Source organism: Procambarus clarkii, chromosome 2, assembly GCF_040958095.1.
Source record: "Procambarus clarkii isolate CNS0578487 chromosome 2, FALCON_Pclarkii_2.0, whole genome shotgun sequence".
Classification (NCBI taxonomy): domain Eukaryota; kingdom Metazoa; phylum Arthropoda; class Malacostraca; order Decapoda; family Cambaridae; genus Procambarus; species Procambarus clarkii.
Genome location: NC_091151.1, coordinates 32,219,929 through 32,243,611, shown reverse-complemented (window position 1 = coordinate 32,243,611; position 23,683 = coordinate 32,219,929). Strand labels below are relative to the sequence as shown.

The 23,683-nt window shown below is 42.5% G+C and overlaps 1 pseudogene; it reads left to right on the top strand.

Annotated features, from left to right (window-relative positions):
* Positions 1 to 5,478: 5,478 nt before the first annotated feature.
* The window catches only part of LOC138366200 (uncharacterized), a 154,559-nt pseudogene continuing 136,354 nt past the window's right edge, over positions 5,479 to 23,683 (top strand).

Sequence of the window (23,683 nt, the reverse complement as noted above, 5' to 3'; positions counted from 1 at the left end):
ACACCACTTAAAACTACACCTGCCACTCCCCAACCGACCTGGGGACCAGCGGAGGCTGGGTGTCCCCCTGGGACATGCGTGGACACCTGTCACACTCAGCTGACCTGCACTACCACCAACCGCTAAGTTCCCAAATCACCAAATATTATCACTAACATTAATCACTACACACGCAAGTTCTGGTGAACATTCCCTGAACTTCACAAAACTCACAAAATCACTAAAACACATCGCCAGAGAATCACTATCTCCTAACCTGAACAAAGCTCGCTAAATCACGAATATTAAACACATGTCAAGATCTCCCTGATAGCGCCTGAGCGGCAAAAGACACGTGGGACTGAACAATGTTAAATGAACACTACCATAAACATTGTTCAACACCGCTGCCACCATTGTAAAGGGGGGTGGGGGAAATAGCTCTCTCTTGTCCATTATTCCAACCCCCAGTTAACTAACGAGGCCGGGGGAAACAGCTCTCTCTAGTCCGTTATCCCGTCCCCAGTTAGCTAACTATTCCAGAGTTCCTAAGGCAGCCTCTCTCGTTCAACACCTTGTAACCTAGGTATTTGACTACCTAGGTGCTAAGACTACAAGGCGCCGTAACTTGATCAGCTACCCGAAACTCTAGAGAGAACTCTAGAACACATTTCACTGCCACAAACGTCTACGAGAAACGAAAGGAAAGAAATGAATAATGAAGTAATTAGTTAGGGGTTGGGGTGAGAGAGGTAGAGAGGTGGGAGGAGCGCGGAGGGTCATTAGTTGAAAGGGAGAGTTCGAAGAGGGGTGGAGGGAGAGGAGTAGATAGGTAGAGGTAGAAACGTAGATAGTAGAGGTAGAAATGCTGCCACCATCCATTCTAGACCATTCCATACAAGACAAGGAATGAAACTTGTCTGTATAACCAAATTCTCAAAGATGTTAACACGAGGTCATTATTAGTCTGTTCCATCTGTATCACGTACTCATTAAATCATGAAACCGCAGAGGCTTTCTCATCTCAACTCAAAAACTCTAGGGAACAAAGTTAAAGACCATTTAAATAATAAATTCAATTATATTTCACATGATAAGTATCATAATCTAAGCAATTCAATTAAAATGTTAAAGATTAATATTCAAAGTGAGCCATCATCCAAGAATTTGAGAACCCTACAACTTGACTGCCCCTGCTTCTCACACAACATTTGTAAACACGACCAAGTCACCTTAATGCTCAACTCACCAAGTGTCTGCCTATAGCTGGATTGAGAGGGGAGGGGTCTGTAGTTGACAGAGACTGTCCCACCCTGCCGGCCGACAGCCTCCCTGGCTAGGCCGTCTTCTCTGCTCTGCTGGCTGGCTCCTGTTCTTCTCTGTCCCTATGCTCTGCTCTCCGAGTATATATTGAGGAACCTAGTAACTAACTCAGCCCACAAGTAGATAGCCTCAGGCAGTCTACCAAGCCACTCCTTAAACGTCGGTATGCTTGAAGGCTACCAGGCTCCAATTATAAGATTAGCAGAAGCAAGGTGAAATTCGCATGATCTGACCTCAGGTCACTTGAGGTCGTTAACGCTTAAAGGTGTGAGACTCAGGTGGACCAAACTGGCGCCTTCTCAAATCCTTGTCTCTGACTCATATACTATATATATTTTAAATAAACTAAACCAAACACTTTTACATTGTTACTAAGACCTCCTGGAATCTCTTGCTGAGTTCTTCACAAACCTCCTTGTCATTCTCTGTGTATCTGTTCTCCCCTTTTCGCAGCTTCATCACTTGTTCGTTCACTGCTATTTTCCTCCTGATGTGGCTGTGGAGCAGCTTTGGTTGGGTCTTAGCTTTACTCGCGATGTCATTTTCAAACTGTCTCTCTGCTTCCCTCCTCACTCTGAGGTACTCATTTCTGGCCCTCTGGTATCTCTCCCTGCTCTTTGGTGTTCTGTTATTTCTGTAGTTTCTCCATGTTCTTTTACTCAGTTGCTTCGCTACCTTGCATTCCTGGTTGAACCATGGGTTTTTCTGTTGTTTTTCGTTTTTCTCCTTTTGGACGGGGATAAACCTGTCTGCAGCTTCCTGGCACTTCTGGGTGACAAAATCCATCATGACCTGCACATTCTTGTCTCTAAGTTCTGTTTCCCCATGGTATTCCCCTGAGGAAGTTCCTCATCTCGTCATATTTTCCTCTTCGGTAATTCAGTCTTATTCCCTCCGATCCCATCCTTGGATAGGTTATCATTACCTCCACCAAGTACTCAAAGGTCAGTACACTGTGGTCACTCATTCCTATGGGGGCTTCAACTTTGACTTCCCTTATTTCTGCCTCATTCAGGGTGAATATCAAGTCGAGTCTAGCTGGTTCATCATTGCCTCTCACTCTTGTGGGTTCCTTGACATGCTGGCTCAGAAAGTTCCTAGTTGCCACTTCCAAGAGTTTAGCTCTCCACGTATCTGCACCACCATGTGGGTCCCCATTCTCCTAGTCTATCTTTCCATGGTTGAAATCGGCCATGATTAAGAGTCTTGAGCCATTCCTGCAGGCAACTGAAGCTGCTCTCACTATTATATTAATGGTTGCCATGTTGTTCCTATCAAACTCCTGTCTAGGTCTTCTGTCATTTAGGGGAGATTGCAAATGAGTGCCACTATTATCCACCCATTGTTATAGTTCCTGTTATGTAATCTCTGAACCCGTCACAGCCCGGAATTTCCACCTCATCAAAACTCCAGTCCTTCCTTATCAGCAGGGCCACTCCTCCAACTTCTCTCCCTTCCCTCTCTTTCCTTACTATATAGTAAGGAAAGTATGCATGTAAGTATGCATATATGTATGCACGTATGTATGTATGTATGTATGTATGTATTCCCAATCACGTTAAAGACTCCCCCTCTATCATCCAGTTTAAGAGAAAAACAACTATGTACTAAATAATCAACTCCTTGTAACTTTAATTATGCTGACCATCCTATCTGTATTTTGACTGAGCCTACCATCATTATAGGTGATTATAACGCTAGGCATAGGAGTATTGGTAATTCGCAGTTCAGTAATCGTAACGGCAATCAACTGGTGTCACTATTAGGTAGTCACGATGATGCACAGATTGTGGGTGACCTTGAACCGACGCATATCTACGGAGATATTCTTGATCTATGTCTCGGTGTCAACGTCTCCCACACCGTGTGCGCCTCGTCAATAGTGCCAGATATGGCGTCTGATCATCTGGCCATATTAGCCACTGTAAACATTGGAAGCTCTATCCTCCCCGGCGGAATGTTCAAGTGGAGGAGGCTGGCTCTGCCCATCGATCAACGAGAAAATTTTGTTGCTCATGTGTCACAATGGTACAGTTCATCTGAGCCTTCATCAGTTGAAGATTTTAGAAATAAGCTCACAGGTACTATCGAGCAGCTTATAGAATCACTTGATCCATCGTCCAGGCCACGTAACCCAAATTACACTGGTCATAGCAATTATGCTTATTATAATGATTCTAAATTGCATGCACTAAAACGCATTGCCACAAGAATTGGACCAGCTTATAGAAGGACCCGCACTGCTGAAATGCTTAAGCTCTTTCAAACGGTTCTGGCTGAGGCCAGGGAACGTTTGGTAGAGCTGAGGCAGGTAGACTGGGAAAACTTTTGTCAGTGGTCTCAATTCTCACACGCCACTAAGTCGAGCATGGAAGGATATCAACAAGATCAAAGGGAAAAATGCTACAGAGATCTCGTACCCTAATCCTCTGCACAGAGTAAATGAGCTTGTTGATGCTTGGGTCACGACTTCCAGCTTTGACAGTCTTCTTCTACCCACACAGAATGAGTTAAATAATAGATATACTGATAGGGCAAGGCTCCTTGACTTCATGCGTCATCAAGAGGATGACTGTGACATGTTTTTTACTGAACACGAACTAGACTCTGCTCTACATAAAGGCAAAGCTACATCCCCCGGGGAGGATGGAGTTACTTACGGCATACTACATATGCTTCTGCTAGTTCCAGGGAATCCCTTGCTTCAATTGTATAATATGAGCTATGTAACTGGGAAGCTTCCTCAGTCATGGACCAACAGTCTTATTATTCCCATTCCTAAACCTCACCAGCCGAGTGCTTTTCGCCCAGTCTCCCTCACTAGTTGTCTCTGTAAGTGTCTTGAGAGGATGGTTCTCAACCGTCTAATTTACAGAATTAATAATATGTTGTCTCCCCAGATATATGGCTTTACGCATGGAAAGAGTGTACATCACTGTATTACCACATTACTCACCCTGCATACTGATAGGTCATACACCACTTTCCTAGATCTTAAGTCAGCCTTTGACATTACTAACCACACGTCATTCTGAGCAAACTTGCTAAAATGAATGTTGGAGGATGACTTCTACGGTGGATAAGAGGCTATCTATCCAACAGGAAGTCATCTGTACTGTTCCAAGGGCATAGGAGTGTAACGAGAGATTTTGAACTTGGCACTCCACCGGGAGGTGTCCTTAGTCCTACTCTGTTCAATGTGATAATCAATGTACTTTTAAACTTAGTAACTAGAAGGCCCAGCATACATTAGCTATGCGGATGATATACTGATCCACACCAATGGGTATACCAACATCCAAAATGTTCTGAACTCTGTATTGTACACATGTCAGGAACTATGCTTAGTCATCTCAGTAGAGAAAACAAAGATCCTGAACCGACACCCACCCAGACGGGGTGGGGCCGCTCGCAAAATGCAGTTGTATGATGGCTCTCTGCTCGACTATGTAACCAGATACAAATATCTTGGTCTTGAGGTTCTACTGTACCGCAATGTTGTAGCCAGACTGGGTCGTCAATGTAGAGAGAGGCTCCGTGCTCTCAAGGCTGTGGCAGGCTACCATCCAAGCTATGGCGCAAATGTGAGAATTGGCAAAATGATGTATCTCTCATATATTAGGTCTCTGATTGATTATGCTTCACCCATGCTTGCTCTAGTGCCTGAGAGAATGCTTGAAAGGCTGGAAAAGTTGCAAAACGAAACCATGAGGATTATCCTCGGATGCCCCCGTACAACTAAATTACTAAACTTGAGGAAGGAACTGAATATTTCATGTGTAAGTGATCGTATCATTGAAATTAATGCATTAATTGGTATTAAGATGCTTAGGCTAACCCACCCTAACCCCTGCACTGAAGCCCTCCAAGCCTTCTTCCTTGAAGGTCAGCATCCCTCAAAACGGATTACCAAAACTGTCATTACGCTCAGAATGTATAATATTCATCACCTCTACCAAGAGAGACAACAACGACACTTTCCTGCCCCATGGGAGATCACTCCTCTCCAAATTGCTGTCAACCCTTTCCCACCCTAGAAACTGATTAAAGAACAAGCCTTGCTTCGACAAAAAGCAAAGTACAATGCCTTAAGCCAAATTGATGCTTTAGTCAGAGAGCGCTTCCTTTATCAGTCCTATGGTGGAGCTGGAAGTGCAGTTGTTGTGGCTGGAAGAGATGGTTTCCCATGAGTGCGGAGCGCGACTAAGTAACTGGGCCTCCACTCTTCAAACAGAATTGGTTGCCATAATCCTTACACTCGAGTGCGTATATGAATCCAAAGTTGACACGCTAATTGTAAGTGACTCCTTGTCATCCTTGACTGCTCTCAGCTCCCCAAGGCATAACTGTGACGTGCTTATCTCTGAAGCTAGCCACAGATATAATGAAATAATCAATGATTGAGTCAGAGTCTGTCTTCTGTGGATTCCTTCCCATATTGGTCTCCGAATGCATGATAGAACTGATGAGTTGGCAAAGATTTTTGCTCGTAAAGAGGGAATTGATTACCAACTTAGACTGCCCCTGAGCAGCCTGAGAGCAGTAATATTCCAGGAACATTAACTGAATATCGGAGACTTGAGGCAAAGTGAAATTCACACCAGTTCCTCCATCTATCATCATTTTATTGTGCAGGAAGTACCGCACATCTATGGGTCATCCAATAAGGTTAGCAGACTTCTAGATGTTACCACTGCTAGGCTTAGGCTCGGCTACAAGTACCTCTGGGAGTTTGTAACATCTGCTGATGTAGATCTGACTAAATGTAAACTCTGTCAGCAGAACTATTCGCATACTTTGCGTCATTATATAATGGAATGTGAGAAAATCGCGGAATTCAGAGATAACATAATCAATGGTGTACAAGAAATGTGTAAGTACTTCATTCATAATGATGTGCTGCCCGAAATCTTAGCGAAGTATCCAAAATTTGCTTACTGTAGGTAATGCTGCACATGACTCTAAAGCTGCCGCCCAGTTGGGTGGGTGTGCAGCACATGACTGTAAAGCTGCCGCCCAGTTGGGTGGGTGTGGAGCACATGACTGTAAAGCTGCCGCCCAGTTGGGTGGGTGTGGAGCACATGACTGTAAAGCTGCCGCCCAGTTGGGTGGGTGTGGAGCACATGACTGTAAAGCTGCCGCCCAGTTGGGTGGGTGTGAAGCACATGACTGTAAAGCTGCCGCCCAGTTGGGTGGGTGTGGGGCACATGACTGTAAAGCTGCCGCCCAGTTGGGTGGGTGTGGAGTACATGACTGTAAAGCTGCCGCCCAGTTGGGTGGGTGTGGAGCATGACTGTAAAGCTGCCGTCCAGTTGGGTGGGTGTGGAGCACATGACTGTAAAGCTGCCGCCCAGTTGGGTGGGTGTGCAACAAAACTAGTAACTGTGTGACTTACCATAGATGTAAAGTGTCTTGTATAGTGACTGTGTTGAGCCTCTTGTTGAATGACTTTTGATACAAAAGATTATTGATGTGTGTATTTTTGTAGGTGATTGAATATGTATGTGTATGCAAATATATGTATATATATATATATATATATATATATATATATATATATATATATATATATATATATATATATATATATATATATATGTACATGTATGTATGAGTATGTGTACATGTATATATAACATTAATAATTGTGTAACTAGTGTCAAAAGAGTGTTATTTGCTTTGCTAAACGAACTAGAGGGTTCAGTTCCTGAACCAATTATGTGCCTCTGTAATCCTTTACACCTCCGCCCACGGGATGGGGATAGGATGCATAATAAAGAAAGAAATTGAATTGTAAGTTACCTTATCTCCTAAATGTCAACATATGTCAGTTCAGTTAATGCTGATGATCTCAATTAGTCTTAAGTCTTAGTTTTAAGGTTTTTCCCAGATCTTGCCCAAAGCGCTGTGCGTATTAGTGCTTTAGGCATAGTATATACTTGTTCTTTCTTGAAATTCAACATTCTACTTGTAACTCCCAACCACTCCCAACGCCACCACCACTCCCAACACTCCCAACACCAACACCACTCCCAACACCACCACCACTCCCAACACCACCACCACTCCCAACACCACCACCACTCCCAACACCACCACCACTCCCAACACCACCACCACTCCCAACACCACCACCACTCCCAACACCACCACCACTCCCAACACCACCACCACTCCCAACACCACCACCACTCCCAACACCACCACCACTCCCAACACCACCACCACTCCCAACACCACCACCACTCCCAACACCAACACCCCGTGGGAAGTAGTGGAATTTATATCTATTCTTGAGCTGTAGTTGACCCCATACCCCAGCCCGTAAGCTGTAGTTGCCCCCATAACCCAGCCCATGAGTGATAGTGGACCCCATACCCACCCAGTGGAAGGGAGTGGACCTAATATACTCATCCTGTTGGTGATAGTGGACCCCATACCAATCTTGTGGGCAGTATTGGACATCATACCCATCCTGTGGGTGGGAGTGGACCCCATACCCATCTTGTGGGTGCTAGTGGACCCCTTACCCATCTTGTGGGTGCTAGTGGACCCCTTACCCGTCTAGTTGGTGGTAGTAGACCCCATACCCTTCCTCTGGGAGGTAGTGGACCCCATACCCATCTTGTGGGTGCTAGTGGATCCCATACCCATCTAGTGGGTGGTGGTGGACCCCATACCCATCCTGTGGGTGGTAGTGGACCCCATACCCATCTTGTGGGTGTTAGTGGACCCCATACCCATCTTGTGGGTGCTAGTGGACTCCATTCCCATCTATTGGGTGGTAGTCGACCCTATACTCATCTTGTGGGTGCTAGTGGACCCCATACCCATCTTGAAGGTGCTAGTGGACCCCATACCCATCTTGTGGGTGCTAGTGGACCCCATACCCATCTAGTGGGTGGTAGTGGACCCCATACCCATCCTGTGGGCGGTAGTGGACCCCATACCTATCCTGTGGGTGGTAGTGGTCCCCAAAGCCATCCTGTGGGTGGTAGTGGACCCTATACCTATCCTGTGGGTGGTAGTGGACCCTATACCTATCCTGTGGGTAGTAGTGGACCCCATACCAATCTTGTAGATGGTAGTAGACCCAATACCCATCCTGTGGGTGGTATTGGACCGGATATCCTTCCTGTGTGTGCTAGTGGACCCCATACCCATCTTGTGGGTGATAATGGACTTCATTCCCATCTAGTGGGTGGTAGTGAACCCCATACCTATCTAATGGGTGCTAGTGGACTCCATACCGATCTAGTGGGTGGTAGTGGACCCCATGCCCATCTTGTGGGTGCTAGTGGATCCCCATACCCATCTTGTAGGTGGTAGTGGACCCCATACCCATCCTGCAGGCGGTAGTGGACGCCATACATATCCTGTGTGTAGTAGTGGACCATATACCCATCCAGTAGGCGGTAGTAGCCCCCATACCCATCCAGTAGGCGGTAGTAGCCCCCATACCCATCTTATGGGTAGTTATTGGGCCTAAACCCATCCTACAAGTGGTATGGAACCCTTACCCACCTAACAGGTGGTAGTGGACCCTATGCCCATCCTACAGTAGGTAGTAGACTCTATGCAATTCTGTTTGCAGTAGTTTACCCCATAGACATTCCAACGTAACATCGTTTTCTGTTGACGTTCCTACAATACATGCTTTAAAGATTTTTCATGTACAGATTAGTGTATATATTCTTGAGTAGTGAAGCACTATTATTCTATGTAATAATTTATAGCGCTTATTATAATTTACTCAGAACAACTAATATTTCTTAAAACAAAACTACGAGCCTTCAATAGGATGTAGCTGATCTGTATTATTTTAAATGAATGGACAATCCAGTCTCCGGCAGACTGGACAATACCAGCCTCCGTGGTGTAGTTGTAAGACACTCGCCTGGCGTTCCGCGAGCGCTTTGTCATGGGTTCGAATCCTGGCCGGGAAGAATTTACTGGGCGCAAATCCTTAACTGTAGCCTCTATTTAACTCAACAGTAAAATGTGTATTTAGAAGTAAAGACGATTCTTCGCGGCGGGGATCGTATTCCAGGGACCTGCCCGAAACACTACGCATACTAGTGGCTGTACAAGAATGTAACAACTCTTGTATATATATATATATATATATATATATGTATATGTATATGTATATATATATATATATATATATATATATATATATATATATATATATATATATATGTATATTTATATGTATATATATATATATATATATATATATATATATATATATATATATATATATATATATATATATATATATATATATATGTCGTACCTAGTAGCCAGAACGCACTTCTCAGCCTACTATGCAAGGCCCGATTTGCCTAATAAACCAAATTTTCATGAATTAATTGTATTTCGACTACCTAACCTACCTAACCTAACCTAACCTAACTTTTTCGGCTACCTAACCTAACCTAACCTATAAAGATAGGATAGGTTAGGTTAGGTAGGGTTGGTTAGGTTCGGTCATATATCTACGTTAATTTTAACTCCAATAAAAAAAAATTGACCTCATACATAATGAAATGGGTAGCTTTATCATTTCATAAGAAAAAGAATAGAGAAAATATATTAATTCAGGAAAACTTGGCTTATTAGGCAAATCGGGCCTTGCATAGTAGGCCGAGAAGTGCATTCTGGCTACTAGGTACGACATATATATATATATATATATATATATATATATATATATATATATATATATATATATATATATATATATATATATACACACATATATATATATATATATATATATATATATATATATATATATATATATATATATATATATATATATATATATATATATATATATATATATATATACACACATATATATATATATATATATACACACATATATATATATATATATATATATATATATATATATATATATATATATATATATATACACACATATGTCATTCTTAAAAAAGACGAATATCTGGCGAAAATGAACCTCATACTCTCTGACCAAACTAAGTTCCAAAGGGTAACGAAGGACACTACAGCCGAATTGAAAGCAAAGGTCATCAAACTGATCGAAACTGTGAACGCCAAGAAATCCGGACTCCACCTGCCAAAGATCATTGGGGAATATAAACCTGGATATGCGTATGGAAATGTCAAGACACACAAGCCTGAAAACCCACTTCGGCCAATCATTAGCCAGATACCCACTCCCACGTACAGACTGGCGAAGCGACTCAACGGCCTGCTGACTCCTTATGTTCCTTGCGCCTTCAGCCTGAAGTCTCCAAAGGAATTTGTTGACTTACTGCGGGGCACACGGGCCACAGGGATAAGAGCCTCGTTGGACGTAGAATCGCTGTTTACCAACGGACCTGTGGACGAGACAATCGGGATGATAGCCGACAGAGTGTATCGTGATCCAGCCTGAACTCCTCTTGACATACCAGAAAATATTCTGAGGAAACTACTCCAAGCTTGTACTAAAGAGGCACCCTTCTTGAGCCCGGATGGGCACATGTATAAGCAAGTAGATGGGGTCGCCATGGGTTCTCCCCTAGGTGTCCTGTTTGCAAACTTCTACATGGGTACCATCGAGCAAAAAGTCTTAGTCGACATGAACTTGAAACCGGCCATATACTGCAGGTATGTTGACGACATTTTTACACAGGTACCTGATGTCAGACATCTGCAGGAGCTGAAGGAGGCATTTGAGCAGAGTTCCGTGCTGCGTTTCACTTACGAGATGGAAAAGGATGGGAAGCTGCCCTTTCTAGATGTAACAGTCATGGAAAAGAGCGGAGGTTTCCACACTGCAGTCTACACTAAAGAAACGAGCATAGGAATGTGCCTAAATGCCAACAGCGACTGCCCAGACAGGTACAAGAGGAGTGTTGTTAACGTATATGTCGACCGTGCTCTCAGCCACAGCTCAGAATGGAAGCAAGTCGACGAAGAACTCTGTAGGGTAAGGCAGGTCCTAGTCAACAACGGCTTCTCCAATGGTTTCGTCGAAGACATCATAAGAAGGAAAGTGAAACGCCATGCAACCTCTGAAGAGACAACTAACACAACACCTATACCCCCTATTAGACTATTTTACAGGAACTTCTTTTCCACAGCTCATAAAACGGAGGAAAGGGTCCTGAAAGATATTGTTAATAGAAACGTTATCCCTACAGACAAAAATCAGAGGATACAACTGACGATTTACTATAAAACCAGAAAAACGGCCAGCCTACTCATGAAAAACTCTCCAGACACAAAGCAGAACGCTTTAAAAGAGACCAACGTCGTCTATGCCTTTAAATGCCCTCTTGGGGACTGTAAGCTCCAAAAAACCCAGTATATAGGCAAGACAACAACATCTCTTTCTAGGCGTTTAACGATGCATAAGCAACAGGGCTCCATTAAGGAACATATAATCTCTTCCCACAACCAAACCATCGCCAGAGAAATCCTAGTAAACAACACAGAAATCATCGATAGATACAGCGATAGCAGACGGCTTGACGTTTGCGAGGCACTGCACATTAAGAAGTCAACACCAGCAATCAACAGCCAATTAATGCACAACTATATTCTACCCACCTCAAGACTCCGCTCCAATATAGAAGCATCAAGAAATATGGACCAATAGGCTTTCTACAATCACTTCCATTTCAATACCCATTGTTTCGTGTTTTGTCTTGTGTTGATGAAATTAATACCCTATTAAATACCACCTCACCCCATCCACCTCACTCAAAAGTAGATATAAACAAATCGGAGATATGTAAGTTCTATTCAGTTGTGTATGTGTAAAGTCTTTCAAAATGTAATAAGTTTTACGAAACGCGCTCAAGTGTCGCGTCAGACTAGAAATAAAAATGAATTTTGGAGAATTGATTTTTGAATTACCTCCAACAGTGAAAAGAAATGTACGAAAGATTGAGAAAATTCGTGTTAGAATTATTAATCTTACTTTTTCGGCCATATATAATAATATATGTCTACAGGAAAGACTGCTACCAAAATATACTAATATATATATATATATATATATATATATATATATATATATATATATATATATATATATATATATATATATATATATATATATATATATATATATATATATATATATATATATATATATATATATATATATATATATATATGCGAACAAGCCTGAATGGTCCCCAGGACTATATGCGAATGAAAACTCACACCCCAGAAGTGACTCGAACCCATACTCCCAGGAGCAACGCAACTGGTAACTACAGGGCGCCTTAATCCACTTGACCATCACGGCCGTCAAATTGGAAGTGATAGCCAAGGCTATTTGAGCCACTTCCCCGACGGCAACTCGGATGGTAATCTTGGGCATAGCATTTCACCAAATCACCTCATTCTTTGGGGAACACGTGAGGAACACAAATGCGAACAAGCCTGAATGGTCCCCAGGACTATATGCGAATGAAAACTCACCCCAGAAGTGACTCGAACCCATACTCCCAGGAGCAACGCAACTGGTAACTACAGGGCGCCTTAATCCACTTGACCATCACGGCCGTCAAAAAGGAAGTGATAGCCGAGGCTATTTGATGATTTGGCCGTGATGGTCAAGTGGATTAAGGCGCCCTGTAGTTACCAGTTGCGTTGCTCCTGGGAGTATGGGTTCGAGTCACTTCTGGGGTGTGAGTTTTCATTCGCATATAGTCCTGGGGACCATGGTAAAAATATTGATTTGCTTAAATTAGAAGTACGGGAATGTTTTAAGGTGTTGAACAGCCGTAAGTATTCATTTTCTCAAGCTGTACTTTTGGAATGGAATCACCCGATGATGGATTATTGTTACACCGCTATGAGATCTGCCTGCACGAATGTAAGTACAAAGCTTGATTCAAAATTAAATAGGCTCATTCAACAAAGTGATTGGAATAAACACGCCAACCCTAACTTTGTTATTATTCTCTCTAGTAAACAACTTGATAATGATACGATGACTGCTCTTGGTTACGGTCTGAGTTTTTCCATATCAAATAGAGATGTGAATTATGCAAATATTGCCAAAAGTTTTTGCAATTTGGAGAAATCTAGTGAGATTTCAGCTGATGACATCAATATTTGCAAGGGAATGGTGTACGGTTCTTTACTTAAGGGTACTGTGCCTAATTGTCCAGAGAGGTTTATGCGAGTTTTCAAAACCCTCAAAAAAGATAACTCTCTACATATCACTAAAGCTGATAAATCCAATGCTGTTGTCATCATGGACATAGAAGACTACGTCCAAAAAATGAACCAGTTATTGGAGGACAGAGACACTTACTTACCTGTTAATAGTGACCCTATTGAAAGAGTTATTGCTCATTTCAACAAAACTCTTAAAACCGTGCTCAAGAACGATAAAGAGTTGATTCCTAAGTTTTTAAGTCGTTCCCCTTCTCTCCCATATCTATATGGGCTTATTAAAACACACAAACCGAATAATCCTGCAAGACCTATTATTAGTTCTGTTGGATCTGTGGCATATAGACTTTCCAAATGGCTTGTCCAAGTCTTGTCTCCAGTAGAAGGTTCCATTTCCAACTCACACATAACAAACAACTTGGACTTGGTTAACAAGTTGTCTAGTTTGAAATTAAATTATGATTTTAAACTTGTGAGTTTTGATGTGATGGCTCTGTTCACTAAGGTTCCTGTTGATGATCTGTGTCATTCTTACGGGATCTACTCCCAAGGTATAATTTAACTTTGCCTACTAACACCATTATTGAACTTATAAAATTGTGCATTAAAGATAATTATTTCAGCTTTAATGATTCATTTTATAAACAAACATTTGGCATGGCGATGGGTAATCCCCTCTCCCCTGTTTTGAGCAATCTGTACATGGAATGTTTCGAAACAACTATCCTTCCCAGGATTTTACCCTCAAATTTGCTTTGGTACAGGTACGTTGACGATATTTTGTGCTTGTGGCCGGTTAATCATGACGAAACTGATTTTCTCAATCAAATTAATTCGCTGGTTCCGTCAATTAAATTCACAATTGAGAACGAAGTGAATGGTGTTCTGCCTTTTTTAGACATCATGATTCATTGAATTGGTAGGAGTTTCAAATTCAGTGTGTATAGTAAACCTACCAATGTGTGCTCGTATGTACATTTCTATTCAAATCATCATGTTCAGGTCAAGCGGGCAGTTTTTTCTGGTATGTTTCTCAGAGCACTGAGAGTTTGCAGTCCGGAATTTTTCGACGAAGAAATAGCAAATATATTTGAAATTGGGAAGAAGTTAAAATACCCAAAATCGATCTTGGATCTTGCGTTTGGTCAAGCAAAAAGGACTTTCTACAAACAGACTACTAAGTCTAAACCAGAACTGAAAAATTCGTTGGTATTACTATATTCTGAGGGTCTAGTAAATCTTGCCCCAGCCCTGAAGAACCTTAATATTAATCTAGTGTTCAAAAATGATAATACAGTTAAGTCCATGTCAATTAAGAACTCGCCCTCGTCTGTAGCAGGTTGTGTGTATTCCATCCCTTGTAATGAGTGTGCATGTGTTTACATCGGCCAGACAGGTAAATCTCTTTCCTCGCGTTTAAAACAGCATTCATATGCTATTCGTACAGCCCAGCAATCCAGTGCATTGTATTTACATTCCAACTTATGTAATCATTCTATCGACTTCAAAGGGGCAAAATGTATTATTAAAAGTAAGGATTTTGTTGAACGAAACGTGATCGAGTCTGCTCTGATCAAACATTGTAGCAACAGCCTTAATGTGAGCCCCGGTATGTACAAGTTGGATCCCTATTTAAGCCTCAATATAGCACGTCAAAACAATATAGCAATCATTTAACACGTATGGCACTTGGAGATATTAATAGGAGCTGCCTCGTATGGGCCAATAGGCCTTCTGCAGTTACCTTCTTTCTTTCCTCCACTTATTTTTGGTGGTCAGGTGATCTGCCCAGGCGGATATAAAGGTTTGATCAGCAATCTTATCTTCATTCTACTTTGCTCTGATGAAGGCGAATTAGCCGAAAACGCGTTAAGCATTTTCTATTTTTCACATGTGGCTATTCTGCATATATATATATATATATATATATATATATATATATATATATATATATATATATATATGTATATATATATATATAACTGAAAACTCACACCCCAGAAGTGACTCGAACCCATACTCCCAGGAGCCACGCAACTGGTATGTACAAGACGCCTTAATCCACTTGACCATCACGACCGGACATAATGAGGTGATAGCCGAGGCTATTTGAACCACCCCACCGCCGGCACTCGGATAGTAATCTTGGGCATAGCATTTTACCAAATCACCTCATTCTTTGGGGCACACGTGAGGAACACAAATGCGAACAAGCCTGAATGGTCCCCAGGACAATATGCAACTGAAAACTCACACCCCAGAAGTGACTCGAACCCATACTCCCAGGAGCCACGCAACTGGTATGTACAAGACGCCTTAATCCACTTGACCATCACGACCGGACATAATGAGGTGATAGCCGAGGCTATTTGAACCACCCCACCGCCGGCACTCGGATAGTAATCTTGGGCATAGCATTTTACCAAATCACCTCATTCTTTGGGGCACACGTGAGGAACACAAATGCGAACAAGCCTGAATGGTCCCCAGGACAATATGCAACTGAAAACTCACACCCCAGAAGTGACTCGAACCCATACTCCCAGGAGCCACGCAACTGGTATGTACAAGACGCCTTAATCCACTTGACCATCACGACCGGACATAATGAGGTGATAGCCGAGGCTATTTGAACCACCCCACCGCCGGCACTCGGATAGTAATCTTGGGCATAGCATTTTACCAAATCACCTCATTCTTTGGGGCACACGTGAGGAACACAAATGCGAACAAGCCTGAATGGTCCCCAGGACAATATGCAACTGAAAACTCACACCCCAGAAGTGACTCGAACCCATACTCCCAGGAGCCACGCAACTGGTATGTACAAGACGCCTTAATCCACTTAACCATCACGACCGGACATAATGAGGTGATAGAGGTGATTTGGTAAAATGCTATGCCCAAGATTACTATCCGAGTGCCGGCGGTGGGGTGGTTCAAATAGCCTCGGCTATCACCTCATTATGTCCGGTCGTGATGGTCAAGTGGATTAAGGCGTCTTGTACATACCAGTTGCATGGCTCCTGGGAGTATGGGTTCGAGTCACTTCTGGGGTGTGAGTTTTCAGTTGCATATTGTCCTGGGGACCATTCAGGCTTGTTCGCATTTGTGTTCCTCACGTGTGCCCCAAAGAATGAGGTGATTTGGTAAAATGCTATGCCCAAGATTACTATCCGAGTGCCGGCGGTGGGGTGGTTCAAATAGCCTCGGCTATCACCTCATTATGTCCGGTCGTGATGGTCAAGTGGATTAAGGCGTCTTGTACATACCAGTTGCGTGGCTCCTGGGAGTATGGGTTCGAGTCACTTCTGGGGTGTGAGTTTTCAGTTGCATATTGTCCTGGGGACCATTCAGGCTTGTTCGCATTTGTGTTCCTCACGTGTGCCCCAAAGAATGAGGTGATTTGGTAAAATGCTATGCCCAAGATTACTATCCGAGTGCCGGCGGTGGGGTGGTTCAAATAGCCTCGGCTATCACCTCATTATGTCCGGTCGTGATGGTCAAGTGGATTAAGGCGTCTTGTACATACCAGTTGCGTGGCTCCTGGGAGTATGGGTTCGAGTCACTTCTGGGGTGTGAGTTTTCAGTTGCATATTGTCCTGGGGACCATTCAGGCTTGTTCGCATATATATATATATATATATATATATATATATATATATATATATATATATATATATATATATATATATATATATATATATATATATATATATATATATATATATATATATATATATATATATATATATATATATATATATATATGTCGTACCTAGTAGCCAGAACGCAATTCTCAGCCTACTATGCAAGGCCTGATTTGCCTAATAAGCCAAGTTTTCCTGAATTAATATATTTTCTCTATTTTTTTCTTATGAAATGATAATGATACCCATTTCATTATGTATGAGGTCAATTTTTTTTATTGGAGTTAAAATTAACATAGATATATGACCGAACCTAACCAACCCTACCTAACCTAACCTAACCTATCTCTATAGGTTAGGTTAGGTTAGGTAGCCGAAGAAGTTAGGTTAGGTAGGTTAGGTAGTCGAAAAAACATTATTTCATGAAAACGTGGCTTATTAGGCAAATTGGGCCTTGCATATTAGGCTGAGAAGTGCGTTCTGGCTACTAGGTACGACATATATATATATATATATATATATATATATATATATATATATATATATATATATATATATATATATATATATATATATATATATATATATGTCGTACCTAGTAGCCAGAACTCACTTCTGAGCCTACTATGCAAGGCCTGATTTGCCTAATAAGCCAAGTTTTCATGAATTAATTGCTTTTCGACTACCTAACCTACCTAACCTAACCTAACCTAACTTTTTCGGCTACCTAACCTAACCTAACCTACAAAGATAGGTTAGGTTAGGTTAGGTAGGGTTGGTTAGGTTCGGTCATATATCTACGTTAATTTTAACTCCAATAAAAAAAAATTGACCTCTTACATAATGAAATGGGTTGCTTTATCATTTCATAAGAAAAAAATTAGAGAAAATATATTAATTCATGAAAACTTGGCTTATTAGGCAAATCGGGCCTTGCATTGTAGGCTGAAAAGTGAGTTCTGGCTACTAGGTACGACATATATATATATATATATATATATATATATATATATATATATATATATATATATATATATATATATATATATATATATATATATATATATGCGAACAAGCCTGAATGGTCCCCAGGACAATATGCAACTGAAAACTCACACCCCAGAAGTGACTCGAACCCATACTCCCGGGAGCAAACGCAACTGGTATGTACAAGACGCCTTAATCCACTTGACCATCACGACCGGACAAAATGAGGTGATAGCCGAGGCTATTTGAACCACCCCACCGCCGGCACTCGGATAGTAATCTTGGGCATAGCATTTTACCAAATCACCTCATTCTTTGGAGCACACGTGAGGAACACAAATGCGAACAAGCCTGAATGGTCCCCAGGACAATATGCAACTGAAAACTCACACCCCAGAAGTGACTCAAACCCATACTCCCGGGAGCAAACGGAACTGGTATGTACAAGACGCCTTAATCCACTTGACCATCACGACCGGACAAAATGAGGTGATAGCCGAGGCTATTTGAACCACCCCACCGGAAGGTACTCCCTTCCATATATATATATATATATATGGAAGGGAGTACCACCTCTGGCTGGAAGAAGGGGGACCCATAGCCTCGGAGGAAACCACACATAACGCATTGGAGGGAATGTGGGTCCCCTCCAATACAGTTTCTGTGTGCTTTTCTCCTACCACCCCTTTCCCTTTTTTTTTTTTTCCTTTATTGTGTATTTAAAGGTTACAAAACATACAAGACAAATGCCTAAAGGTTATGGATCTCTTGAAGCTCCTCCGCTTCTGGACAGGAACCGAGGACGCAGCAAGCATTTCCCCTCTGGATCGCCACACTGAGACGCTGAAATAAAAAACTGGAAGCCCTTGGGTCTCTGGTGACTTCAATGAGCTTGGACCCCAATTCCTTAAGAAATCCCAAGGCACTCTTGCCCCAGGGGCCATGCGTCTCAGACGCTATGGGAACAAAGAGGTATTGACCTTCCAGTCGCCTGTACTTGAGTGATTTTGCTGTTTCCCTGTGGTTGGCCGCCCCACCTGCTTGATCAGCTCCGAAGTGTACATAGGTGTCAGCCAGGGTGGATACACATGTGTAGTCCCACACCAACTGTCTACCCTCCTTCCATGAGTATATGGTGATGCCATCAGGGCGAAGTGCTGGGAAATCCGGGTTTTGGACCCCTAGGATGCGAGGTTCTCTCTCCGCTGGGCACCCAGCTGAGACGAGGCTTCTCTTGATGATGTCATTGACCTCGTTGTGTCTTGCATGCCAGCCCTTTGTGCTTCCGCAATGCAACCCATGCAGTCCGTATTGGTCTGCTTCCACCCTGTTGCAAATACACTTGTATTCAGTGTGATTTGGGGCACCAAGGCGGAGGGCCACTGCTACACGAAGGGATTCTGGATCTAGGCGCGTGCCCATTGCAGACATGGGTACTGCCAGGAGGAAGTCTCCTGCATGGGGGGCACGCACTGCTCTGAGGCGGGCTTTCTCCTTGTCTGATGTTGCGACGCTTAGCATGGCATCAGCTACTTTTTCCACTAGAGGGTGGTCCCAGCCGGACTGTTTGTGTTGTTTTGTTGGCTCTATAATGGTTGCTGGGGCTGCAAGAACATTCCACTGATTTGAACATTCAGTGAAAGCAGGATCGTGTATTCCTGCTGAATCTCTCAGGGTTGCAGGTAAAATATCTCTGACGAGGTCGTGCGATGCATGAGAGGAGGAAAGGAAGGCTGGTAGAGCAATTTGGGAGGCTGTGCGGACACCAAGGCCGCCGAGTCTTACAAGAAGGGTTGCTTGCTCCCACTGAGAGTCGTCCAATGGCAGGTTCAGGACTTTCACCAGCATGGACCTCAGAAGGGTGTCATACACATTTAACTTAGGGCTGCTGTAGGATGGAGAACATCTCAGAAAGTAGGTCAACTTAGGGAGAGACAGGCATCTTGTAAGGAGAAAGAGAGCATCATGGGCATCAATCTTGTCAATCCTGTCCTGCATTCTCTTTAGGTCAGTGATTTTTGCAGCCAGGACCTCGATTGCTCGTGGGCCAATGGGGGCACCCAGGAGAGTGCAGTCCGGTGGCTCGACAACGAGAATGTCTGGAAGAGCATTTTGTATTTGCCCAGTGATGTCTGGGTTGCGGGAGATTATTTCACATTTGGATGCATTGAGAATGAGGAGAATGAGAATGAGAATATATATATATATATATATATATATATATATATATATATATATATATATATATATATATATATATATATATGTATATATATATATATATATATATATATATATATATATATATATATATATATATATATATATATATATATATATAAACAGTAGCAGGTAAATTTCACAACCCATGTGGGACCTGAAAACTACAATTTTCATTATAACTGAACCAATCACGACTATTCTGCTGTCTACGGCGATGAACGGGTACTGTGGGACGTAAATTGGTACATGATGAAGAGTTTGGGCCTTGGACAAAATGTAACTGGGAATATAACACATATTTACTAATTCATATTCAACATATTGGCTTTAAGCATAAAGTCATATATGTGCTGTCTTGTGCGAGAGCGGGTTGGTGTATGTGATGGTGGTGGGGTGGTGGAAGGGAGGTGTGTGTGTGTGTGTGTGTGTATGCTGGTGGTAGGAGGTTTGTGAGTGTGCAGGTGGTGGGTGGTGTGTGTGTGTGTGTGTGTGTGTGCTTTTTATGGGTGGGAGGTGTGTGTGTGTGCTGGTGGTGGGAGGTGTGTGGTGTGCTGGTAATTACCTAAGTGTAGTTACAGGATGAGAGCTACGCTCGTGGTGTCCCGTCTTCCCAGCACTCTTTGTCATATAACGCTTTGAAACTACTGACGGTCTTGGCCTCCACCACCTTCTCCCCTAACTTGTTCCAACCGTCTACTACTCTGTTTGTAAAAGTGAATTTTCTTATATTTCTTCGGCATCTGTGCTTAGCTAGTTTAAATCTATGACCTATTGTTCTTAAAGTTCCAGGTCTCAGGAAATCTTCCTTATCGATTTCATCAATTCCTGTTACTATTTTGTATGTAGTGATCATATCATCTCTTTTTCTTCTGTCTTCTAGTTTTGGCATATTTAATGCCTCTAACCTCTCCTCGTAGCTCTTGCACTTCAGTTCTGGGAGCCACTTAGTAGCATGTCTTTGCACCTTTTACAGTTTGTTGATGTGCTTCTTAAGATATGGGCACCACACAACAGCTGCATATTCTAGCTTTGGCCTAACAAAAGTCGTGAACAATTTCTTTAGTATATCGCCATCCATGTATTTAAAAGCAATTCTGAAGTTAGAATGCGTGGCATAGGCTCCTCGCACAATATTCTTTATGTGGTCCTCAGGTGATAGTTTTCTATCTAGAACCACCCCTAGATCTCTTTCTTTATCAGAATTCTTTAAAGATTTCTCACATAATATATAGGTTGTGTGAGGTCTATGTTCTCCTATTCCACATTCCATAACATGGCATTTATTAACATTAAATTCCGTTTGCCAAGTGGTGCTCCATATACTTATTTTGTCCAGGTAATCTTGAAGGGCATGACAATCATCTAAGTTTCTTATCCTTCCTATTATCTTAGCATCATCAGCAAACATGTTCATATAATTCTGTGTACCAACTGGTAGATCATTTATGTAGACAATAAACATCACTGGTGCAAGAACTGAACCCTGTGGTACTCCACTTGTGACATTTCTCCAGTCCGATACATTGCCTCTGATCACTGCCCTCATTTTTCTATCAGTCAGAAAATTTTTCATCCATATTAGAAGCTTACCTGTATTATAGTCTGTGGGTTGGTTGATGTTGTCGTCGTTGATCCTTCTCTATGGACAACCCAACCCACAACTCGGTAGAGTGCTTATACTAGGAGATCCCCCTTGGCGCTTCTGGCTCTTGGAGAGGGGCTCAGCGTCACACGTTTAGGGGATGCGGCTCCAACACTTAGCCTCGTTGTCACGTGCACACACCCACTCGAGCCGCTGTGACTCCCCACTCTCTCCTTATGAGATATGATCTCCTCAATCCCCTATGACTTACTAGTATTACCTTCTACCCTGTCCACAGCAGTGGTTCTTGGTTCTTTCTCTCTCTCTCTCCTTCTGTACTATTTCATGGGAAGCCTCACTAGGACAAGGGCAAACACCAGCAAATTGGAATACATTTACTGGACAGAGCACATACACAATACATACACACATATAATAATAATGAATCCTATACTCTATACTATTACAATCAGGTTGCTCTCCAACACCATCAGAACTCTATTATCAGTTTACCAAGTGGTATCCTATCTTCTGATTCACCACCTGATACTATCAACCTCCTCAAGTAGATCAAGTATACATACACTGTTGCACTATCAACAAGAGAAATATATATATATCTATAAATGTGAACAAAGAAAATCAGCATTTGAATGCAATAACATATATCACTATAAATGTTCATTGATACACAACGATGATCAATCGATCACTCTATCAGTCCTCGAACACATACATCTGTAGGTAATCAAGCCTACGACTGCAACTCTAAACTTCAGAATAAATCACTCCTTGACATAAGAATGCAAACAACCACTCACCTCTCACTGCGTCTTGCACGCTAATGACAACCAAACACTATCAACTCCCTACAAGTAATCCACCAGAACTGCCCTTCCACCTCTGGAAGTTCACTACCCTAATATCTTTAGGTTCTTCCGGGCTTCACTACCAGGATCCTCTGCAGCTCCTCCAGGCTGCTATCATGAAGTTTCCTTGAGCAACTACGGTGCTTCACCCTTCTACTAGGTTCCTCCACAGCTCTCTTGGCTGCTACACCATGAAGTTTCCTCGAGCAACTATGGTGCTTCTCCACCTCTACAGAAGCACGTGACACTCCTCTTCACTGCTTCTCCTCACAGCTCGAGGTCCTCTCCTCCACTACCTTGGAGTCTCATCAATTACTTCATCTGTGCTGGCTTCGAAGTTCTCAGCAACTTCTTCCCAAAGACAAACCTGCAACCCATCGACACTCCAATAAAAATGTTTCCCCTTTAACACATAAACAAAAATAATCACACAATATGTTTGCCTCAAATCTCTATCTGTTCTCTACATACAGTGAGAGTGGACTCCCCCGTTTTGGGCGGGTCCATACTCCACCTCGCCTGGCGGCGGTCCTCACTCGCTGGGAGGGTCTTCCTCCGTCAGGAGCCCGGCTCCCTCAGTCGTCTGTCAGAGCTCAGAGGGGACGGACGTCGCTCCGTGTTCCTCCCTCTTCACTCTCCTATTTCAGGCTTTCTGCCTTATTAAAACATGTCTAACTTATAAATAAACATTGCTACTGTCGCTGGGCACACGACCAACTACAAGCAATCACTATGAACTGGCGTATATCGTGCTTACCACAGATCGTCTGGTCGAGGGCGCTATCCCTCTGACAGAGCTTGGTCAAGGCGCTTCCACGGCCCACAATAATGCCTCTGGGCAATTTAATAAACACTTCGTCGACCAGGACTTGAGACCACAACGTTCCCAGCTC